General features: G+C 34.1%; 1 long non-coding RNA gene across 1 annotated transcript; it reads right to left on the bottom strand.

The window, feature by feature from the left end:
* Positions 1-5,926: 5,926 nt before the first annotated feature.
* Positions 5,927-7,519, bottom strand: LOC127079125 (uncharacterized). The gene is made up of 3 exons (XR_007787904.1): positions 7,117-7,519; positions 6,435-6,613; positions 5,927-6,191 (listed from the first exon to the last, which is right to left on the bottom strand). It is a non-coding gene; the product is annotated as an uncharacterized LOC127079125 (long non-coding RNA).
* Between the last annotated feature and the right edge of the window lie 2,635 nt (positions 7,520-10,154).

Here is a 10,154-nt window from a genome sequence, read left to right as displayed (position 1 = left end):
TGATCCTTTTAAAACATTATCAGCATACAAGAGTTACCATGTGGATAAATATAGGGGATACAAATTCTAGGTGCATTCAGTGGCTCTTCGCAACTCATACCTAACAAATAGCATGTTGTTATTTCCTTTCCATTATATATGGAAAATATGCCAACTTTATGTATTCTATTATTATTCACTCTTTTCTCTCACATACTGACTTGAGTGTTAGAGTGCTATCTATAACACCCCGAATTCAAATAATTAATTGAATTAAATTAAATCTCATTTTAATTATTAAGTGATTTATATGTTGTTATTTGGATAATTGGTGATATATGTGTATTGGTGGATATTTCAGAGATTTAATGGAATGGTAGGAATTAATTGGATTATTTTAATTGATTTAAGTTGAGTGGAATAAATAAAAATAAGAAATTTGTAGGAAAAATAAGAGAAATAGTAAAATTTGGTGGATAGTTAAACTATTAGAATTAAAATTTTAAATAAAGGAAAATAGAGTTAGTAAGAGGAGTAAGAGCAAAGTTAGAAACATGAGAGTAAGTTGAGGATAATAAGAGAATAACCTAATTAAGGGGAATCATATTTTAGTTTAAATAGAAAAGGTGAGAGCTGGGAATTTTACAATACATATTATTTTGGAAAAAGATAAAAGAGGCGAGAGAGACAAATTAAGGTTTAGGAAGAAAACACCATTGTTGAGGAGCTTAGAGCTTGCTTTGTTGGAAATTCAAGGTAAGAGGGAGATTACTCTTCTATGGATGTATATTGTATGAATGGTAGAAAATGGTCATCACCCTCTTATAGGTTTTCCTTGTATTTCACCATTGTTGATGTTTCACGTGTTCTTAATGAAATTGGTGTAAATTATATCTCCAATTGTTATGATTCATGATTTGATATATGTTATAAAATTGATATATGTGTTCATGATATAATGATTTCAAAATTTGGTATGTGAATTGTATGTGAGGTTGGATTTGGTATCATTATTGTTGTTGTGTTTGATGATGATGAATACAAGGATAATTTCCATGGTGAATTGATATTAATGTCTAAACCACATGAAAATTGGTGTATTGATTGCCTACCATATGCTTACTGATGTTGAAGTCGCAGTATAAAACATTTAGGTATGATATGACATGTTTGAATGGGGTTTATAAGGGATGAAGATTGCAAAAACATGATTAAAATTGAAATTTTTGGAAAATTGGTTGATGTCAATCGATTGATCACGTGAAAAATTATAAAAAATTGAAAGAAAGACCGATGCCAATCGATTAATCCCATTAAGCAATCAATTTCTCTAAGCCAAAACATGAAAAATAGGAGAAATAAAATGTATTAAGGAATCAAATCAATCGATTGATGGTCCCTGTCAATCGATTGATGCTAGTTAAATTGTGAAAAATTACAGAGCTGAAACCTATTATTTTATCTGGTTGTTTATGCCATAACTTTAGTTTCGTAAATTCAAATGAGGTGTGGTTCGAAGCATTAGAAAGCTAACGCGTATGTCTATTTCATAGTTATGTATTAAGAGGCTAGATGGGTACTGGATTATGTTAATTTTACTAATTTTACTTGTTGCGTAATGATTAACGGTAGAGAATGAACGATTAATTATTGTAAATGAGTGAATTAATGATGAAGCGGTGATAATATGAATTAATATGATTGAGTGATATGTGGATGTTTATTTGATGTGTGAATATATGATGTTAAGTGCAAATATAATTATGTGAATTATTGTAAATACTTGTTGATGATTGTTGAGATGTGTAGTTCGGAGTGACAACTACTTTTGATGTGTTTAAATGCATGATTGTTTATAGTCAGGTGTGGGGTTGTAATCATTGTTGTGTTATTGTCATTACATGATTTTTTACAGTCAAATGTAAGGTTATAGTCATTGTTGTGTTGTTGTCGTTGATGTATGCCATACATTTATGTTGTCGTTATTGTGAAATAGGTGAGTCACAAGTTCAGATGTTATGACTTATGATTTGTCCAAAGCTCTGACGACATGCCTTAGAGCTCAAATGAGGGGGCTCGGGATTCAGATGTTGGGACCCGATTCATATGAAGAACCATTGTTGAGTTGGTATCGCATACATATGGAGTCAAGGTGTTATCACATTGCATACGAGTTGGCATTTGTGAATTGGTTATTATTATGTGAATACATTACCTATTGATGGTTGTTGTTGTTATTATTTTTTAGGCTAACCTTCCTGATCTTTTACAGTGCTAAAGCATATTCTCACCCCTTTGTTATTTTGTTTGTATGTTGATGTACGATGTGTATAGATACTCAGGAACAATATTAGTAGTTGTGGTGAGTTGGAAGATAGCCTTGAAGCTCATCTTCATGTGCTTTATCCTTTATCACTTTTAGTCGATTAAATGCTTTGATCTATAATACCAGGGATGCAGTGTTTTTACTATGTTTTAAGTTAATGCTGAATTGTGTGGTTTAAAGTCTAATAATTTATTTTAAAAAAATAATTTTGAAGTTGTTATGATATGATTTTCCGCTGCTTGTTGTCAAATGTATTGATGAGTTTTTGGATGGTTGTCATAGTGACACCTTATACTGTCGAGTAATTTTTTTATATAAGTTTTAGGGTTTAAGGTATGACATAGTGGTATCATAGTAGGTCGGTCCATCCATCCAGGTTGTGTAATTTTGTATGTTTCTTTGTATGTGACATGTATACGAAACACTATCGATGCTCGTTTGTTTTTCTAACCGCTTACTAGTAGGAGCGGGATTGAAACAAGTGGGGGGGAAGCTTATGCTTCTCTGAGATATTCCAGGTGTAGAGGGTTGGTTCAACGTGTTGCTAATTTCATGAGTGTATATATTGTTAAGGTTGTATAGTTTCTTAAATTCGAGGAGAGTACGAAGTCGAGTTTCATGACCGCGGGGCAGGTATGAATGTCTTTAAGAGAGAGTGTTCAAATGTTTGTGGTGTCTGCATCCTTGATAAGGGGAAGCAAGAGAATGGTTACAGATTTACCTGTTGTGTGTGAGTTTTGTGAAGTGTTCCTATATGACATTAGTGATTTACTGCCAGAGCTTGAGGTGGAGTTTGTTGTAGACTTAAAGCACTTGGTACGAGTCATGTTTCGATAGCTCCTTATGGGATGTCTGCCTCTGAGCTGAGTGAATTGAAGAAAAAAATTTAGAGGATCTATTTCAGAAGAAGTTTGTTCGACCGAGTGTTTCATCGTGGGGAGCGACAATGCTGTTAGATAAGAAGAAAGATGGTAGCGTGAGGTTGTGTCTTAATTATCGACAACTGAACAAGGTTATTATCAAGAATAAGTACCCTCTTCCAAGAATTGATGATTTGATGGATCAGTTGGTTGGTGCTTGGGTATTCAATAGGATTGATATACGGTCAAGTTATCATAAGATTCGAGTGAAACCAAAAGATATTATGCGTTTAGAATGAGATATGGTCAATATGAGTATTTTGTGATGTTGTTTAATGTGTATAATGTGCCATGTATGTTTATGAAATATATTAATAGTATTTTCTATCCTTATCTAGATCAATTTGTGGTTGTGTTCATCGGCGATATTTTGATATATTCGAAATCATATGAAGATCATGTGGAGCACCTAAAAGTTGTGTTGTAGACCTTGAGAGAAAAGAAGTTGAATGTGAAGTTATCTAAGTGTGAGTTCTGGTTGAAAGAAGTGAGTTTCCTTAGTCATGTGATATATAATGGTGGTATCATAGTGGATCCATCAAAGATAGATGTAATGTTGCAGTGGGAGACTCTAAAGTCTCTTATTAATATCATAAGTTTTCTTGGTTTGGCTGGTTACTACATAAATTTTATCAAATGCTTTTCAATTTTGTCGTTGCCTTTAACTTAATTGACTCGAAAGGGTCAAACTTATGTTTGGGATATGCAGTGTGAGGAGGGTTTTCTAGAACTCAATAAGAAGCTGACATCAGCTTTAGTTTGTATTTTGCCAAGTACAAGTGAATCCTTTATTGTGTATTGTGATGCTTCAAAGATGTGTCTAAGTGTTGTGTTGATCCAAAATATTCAGGTTGTGGCTTATGCTTTTAGACAGTTGAAAGTTTATGAGAGGAATTATCCTCCACATGATCTAGAGTTAGCATATGTGGTGTTTGTGTTAAACATTTGGAGGCATTATCTGTTTGGTTCCATATTTGAAGTGTTCAGTGACCATAAGAGTTTGAAGTACTTATTCGATAAGAAATAGTTGAATATGAGGCATAAGAGGTGGCTCGAATTTATGAAGGATTGTGATTTTGGTGTGAGTTACCATCCTGGTAAAGCCAATGTCTTAGTTGATGCTTTGAGTAGAAAGTCATTGCATATTTCGATGCTTATGGTTCGAGAATTGGAGTTAAGCGAGAAATTACGAGATTTGAGTTTGTTGTGTGAAAGGACTAATAAGAGTGTGAAGTTGGGTATATTGAAGCTAACAAGTGGTATTCTCAAAGAAATCAGAGAAGGCCATAAATCAGATTTAGGATTGATTGATCAACTAATGTTAATCAATCAAGGTAAAGAGGTGGATTTCATGATAGATGAGAATGATGTTATGTGTTTCTGTGGCAAAGTTTGTGTACTTGATGTACCAGAACTTAAGAAGAGTTTCTTAAAGAAGGTCAGAGAAGTATTATGAATATCCATATTGGTGCTACTAAAATGTATCGAGACTTGAAGAAAATGTTTTTGTGGCCAGTAATGAATAAGGATATAGCCGAGCTCGTTTATGCATGTTTGACTTGCCAAAAATCGAAGATTGAACATCAGAAATTGTTGGGTTTGATGCAACCACTGGATATTCTTGAATGGAAGTGGGATGGTATTTCCATGGATTTTGTGACGAGTTTGCCTAAGACTTCTAAAGGGAATGTTTCAATTTGGGTTATAGTGGATAAATTGACTAAATCACCATATTTCATTCTAATTAAGATCAGTTATTCATTGCAGAAGTTGGTTGAAGTGTATATTGAGAGGGTTGTTAGCTTGCATGGTATTCCTTCGATTGTTGTTTCTGATAGAAATTTGATATTCACATCGAGGTTATGGGGGAGTTTGCAGGAAGCCATGGGTATTAAGCTGAAGTTGAGTTCTGCTTATCATCCGTAGATGGACGGTCAGACAGAAAGGACTATCCAGTCTTTTGAGGATTTACTGAGAGCTTATGTTTTGGAACAAGGAGGTAACTGGTGTCGTACCCCAAAATTTGCCCTCATTTTCACTTTTCACCTGACTTTTGGTTTGAGATTCATCCGCACTCATTCATTTCAAATACATATGTATCATTCATTCATGTTAGCACTTCCAAACAAATCATCGTAGATTCAAATTTCGTGAATAACAAAATGTGGTTTGCTTGACCTTGTGGGATCATATCTTGGCCTTTCACTTATGCCCGAACCCTAGTTTTCTTAGCTCTTGTCCTTGATGGACCTTTTGATCCTTGACCCCTTATTTGTGTGTGTTCATCATTGGTGATTCTTCTATTGATCTTTATTTGAGCTTGAAACCCTAGTTTAGAGGTTTCATCATTAAGGCTTGCCTGGTGGTCATTGCTTGTACATAAAACCATGGTTGTGAGCCTTTTAACTTTTGTTGGTCATGCGCTTAACAGATTGATATGATGATTAAACCCCTGGTTATCTTGAAAGGAAATTTTAGATCACTTTGTTTGACATCACATACTTTGCCATCAACTATTGTGGATTAGGGTTCATTGCATGATCAGCGGTTTATGTTCATGATTCATTGTTTGTAGTGCATTTCATTATTCATGAGACATCGATTCACATTGTTGGACTCACTAGAAAATTATTCCATTTATATTTATTGATATTGCTAGATGCATGTTTAACATTTTAAAATTTGAATTTTGATGAGGAAATTATGAATGAATTTCAATATAACCATTTCATACATAAACATTCAATCCATTCATTACATCATTTACAAATAAAATTACAAAAATATGTAAGTTTGACCAAAGTAAACCCTTTCCTTTTCTAAAAAATCCTAAAGAAAACTTCACAATATTTATTCTTCATGCCTCATGGACATTCATCTCCCATCCAAAAATTGATTCGTGTGCAAACAAGTTTTAGTTGATTTTAATCATGGCCATGAAGTTCCCATCTTTAATCATGAATAACCTGCATACATTACCATCCATCGTAAGCACTTAACATGAATAAGATAGTAGGAAATAACATGATTTTTTTTCATCATTAAAAAAGAATAATCCAATAACTTTTCATAGTCCATGAATCAACTCCACATAGGCTATATGCTAAATAAGTCAGTAGCTATTCAAAGGGAGAAATCCATAACAAACGTACAACTACCACTTCAAGTGCAGTCGCTTGATTTAATCTTAACAAAAGCTCATTGCTCACCTTTCCAATCGATAAAGTGAGTTCACCCCACAAATGAGTCCGCATATGACATCCTGCAAAGTCCAAGCAGCCTACTGACTTCTCCTGGTTTGGATTCAAAACTAACAACACTAAAGAATTGGGAATTCATTAAGCTTGGGAGCAATTTTCATTCACGACAAAGTCACTTTCCATGCCCACTACAAGTTTAAACACAACACTAAACCAAATTCAGGATAAATGCAATTTCATTTTGAATTTCGCTAATTGAATTTCATTTCTAACTGCTAACAGATATTTTCATGTCTAACTGATTTATGAATTTGAAGTTAATTACATGTGAATTTGATAACTGAATTGGAGCACTATAAATAAAATTATGCAGATCAAAAAGTTTCTTCTTCAATCTTCTTCATTCATTCATCACATAGGCACAAAACTCTCATCACTCATTCATACATAACAGAGCCAAAAAACTCAGAAATTCACAAGTCAGAAACGCATAGCTGAAATTCGCAACAGTGAAGCATCAAAAAATCTCATAGCAAACGATCACATAGCATAAAACTGAATCACTCAACACTCTCAGATCCTCACTCGTGTATTGAATCGACGACAACAACCGAAACACAGGGGAATCGAAGAAGAAAAAGAAGAAGAAGGGAAGGCAAATCGAAACTGAGGAAGGAGAAAGAATTTGTACCTATTTTTGCCTCCGCATCAAAACCGGTAAGCTTAGCTTCAATCCGGATTTTTGTTGTTATTAAGCTTGAATCGTTCGAACCAAAACTTTGATTTCTAAAATGAATACGTCTGCAATGTTGTTGAGGTTGGAATACAATAACGAACCATGAGCATGATGCTGAACGATATGAACGAACTGAGAAAATTAACTATGTAATCGCGAATCCACAATTCGATGGTGAGAAGCTGAAACTGCGGCAATGATTGGACGCAGACGAGAAATCTAGATCGTGATTGGAGCTGAGGAAGACGCGATGATGTTGGTGATGCTCGAGTACCAGTTTGCATAAGCGTTTTTCGACTCGGGGACATTTCACAGTGTTTGTTGCTTCTTTCTATTTAAGCGTTTTTTTGCGGCAGCTTATTCATAAACAATTTTCACTTTGGCCGATGGTTTTTACGCTTGGGTCCATTTTGAGTTTCATGATTGGACTGCGGAAAAATTTACCCCGTACCCCTACAATTGTACCCACACCCCTACATTTAAATTTTTTTGACCAAAATACCCTCATATAAATAGGGTATATTTTTAATTTCTAAATTTTTTTACCATTTTCGTCTGAAGACTTTCGGAAAGCAAATTTTTCACTTTTTGACATTGTAAACTGGAACACTCAGAATAAGTCTTCCGGTTCACGTAATGTATACCAGAACACATGCCTAAAGAGTTCCGGTTTGTTGCCTTTTGGGGGCACTGAACCGGAAGTCTTTTAGAAAGTCTTCCGGTTTGGTTTGTTGTATACCGGAAGTCTTTCTTAAAGACTTCCGGTTTGGATGGTCTAAACCGTAACTCTTTTAAAAAGTGTTCCGGTAGTCATCAATTTTTTTTTAATTCACCGAAACTCTTCTTTGAAGTGTTCCGGTGCATTTTTTTTATTTTTTTTTTATAATTTTTAATAATTTTTTTAAAATGCCAAAAGGGATAGAATGAGAATTTTTAAAAAATTGTAGGGGTATGAGGCTAACTGTAGGGGTATAAGATAAAATTTTCTGGACTGCGTTGCTTGGTTTCAAAACCGTTTGCATTTGACTAGTTTGGGGCCTAAGGCCCAACAAGTTCTCATATTCATACTATTTGGTTGATGCTTGCACCCCCTCATTCATATTCACTAATTAGCTCAATTTAATTTCAATTAGTTAGCTTAATCAATTTTAATTGATTTCTTATTTAATTTTCAGTTTCTAATTTGTTTTTTATGGCAATTATGCTAAATTAATTTTATTTTTCTTGTGAGGTAATTATTATAATCATAATAGGAATAGAAATAAACGTGTTTATTTTTGTTAATTAGGTTAATAATTGTGACTAAATGTGGTTTAATTGGTTAATCGATTAATGGAAATCATTATAAAATTTAGGTTTAAGTTAATAAACTTAGCTTAATTTTTCATCATATATTCATGTTTTTTAATTAGTTAGTTTTAATTAATTATAAATAACCTTGATTACTAATTCTATTTAATCAAATTTGTGCACACTGACTACTTTCACCCCTATGGTTTATGACACTCCTGATTTTTACATGATACCTTAGCTTAGAACTTTAATTATTTGATTCTATTTAGTTGATTAATTCAATAGGTTTATTTTATACCTAGTTCAACTAATATTTTCAACCCCACTTATTGGTGTTAACTAAAGGTCTCCTTGGTCAACCAAATCCTTTGTATTGTACTATAAATTCCCAAGTCAATTCAAGTGATAAAAATACCATTTATCACTTGATATGGCAAGTCCATTATGCTCAAGCTATTTTGGATATGTTGAATCTCAGGAGCTCAACACCTCAAGGTTCAAATGCAAGATCAAGACTTCAAGTCAACATCAGTCAGGCATAGCTAGCAAAATGGATTACTTATCAAGCACAACAAAGGTATTAACACTTGGAAAGTGCGATTAAAATTATAAGCTACAAGCCTTAAGTAATAAGGAATGATGAGACAAAGTTTCTCATACCCTTGTCTAGAGTGACTTTGTGTACAGGGCGTATGCCCTAGCTATTCAAAGCATTCGTCCTTATTCATAAGACTTTAGCATAATTCGAATCAAATAAATTATCAAGTCTTCTCAACACAACAAACAAAATGGTATTACCAAGATCAATAATCAAAGGCCTCTAACAACACTTATCAATCATGATAAGGGTTACACATTATGAGCCTTGAGTAATAAGGAATGATTAGATAAAGTTTCTCCTACCTCTATCTAGAGTGACTTTGCGTACGGGGCGTAGGCCTTAGCTATTCAAAGCACTTGTCCTCGTTCATAGACTTTAGTACGATTTGAATCATGCAATTCACAAGTCTTCTTCAAGCAATCATCATTCAACACTTCAATAATGGAGCATGTTTAACTATTGGCACCTTGTGGTTGTACAACCTCTTTCGTTCAAACCTTTTATTGCTTATAAGGTGATAGACCTTGGCATCCCTTTTGCCTTATAGGGTTATGGACCTAGGCAATTCAATATTTCTTTGCCCCGCAAGGTGGTAGACCTTGGCAATCTGTTTTTGTGACTATGGATTTATAAACTTTGGCACTTGGTTATAGACCTTGGCAATCCCTTTGATCAGCCTTTTAGAGTTATAAACTCTTGGTAATCCCCTTGCCTATTGGATTATGGACCTTGGAAGTGCTTTCCTTTGCCTTGGGAGTTATGGACTATGGCATCCTTGTTCCTTTTTCCTTTTGAGGTAATAGACCTTGGCAATTCAATTATTTGCGTTCAGAATTATAAACTTTGGTAGTGATACCTTTCCTAGAAGGTTATGAGCCTTAGCACTCCTCTTCCTGCCTTGAAGGGTTGTGTACCCTGACAATCAATCTATCTTTTTTTTGTTTCAGCAGTAGTAGGTTGAACTACGAATGCTCTGACTTTCTCATTGCACGATGAGAATACGTATGCACAAGGGTTCGAATCCTCCGCAAGCATATTTATTTATTTCTCCACCACCCATCTCCATAATACATTCATATTATACCTTCATTCACTTCAT

Source organism: Lathyrus oleraceus, chromosome 1 (genome assembly GCF_024323335.1).
Source record: "Lathyrus oleraceus cultivar Zhongwan6 chromosome 1, CAAS_Psat_ZW6_1.0, whole genome shotgun sequence".
Classification (NCBI taxonomy): domain Eukaryota; kingdom Viridiplantae; phylum Streptophyta; class Magnoliopsida; order Fabales; family Fabaceae; genus Lathyrus; species Lathyrus oleraceus.
The sequence above is the reverse complement of the archived record's forward strand: the minus strand, read 5'-3'. Positions and strand labels throughout refer to the sequence as shown.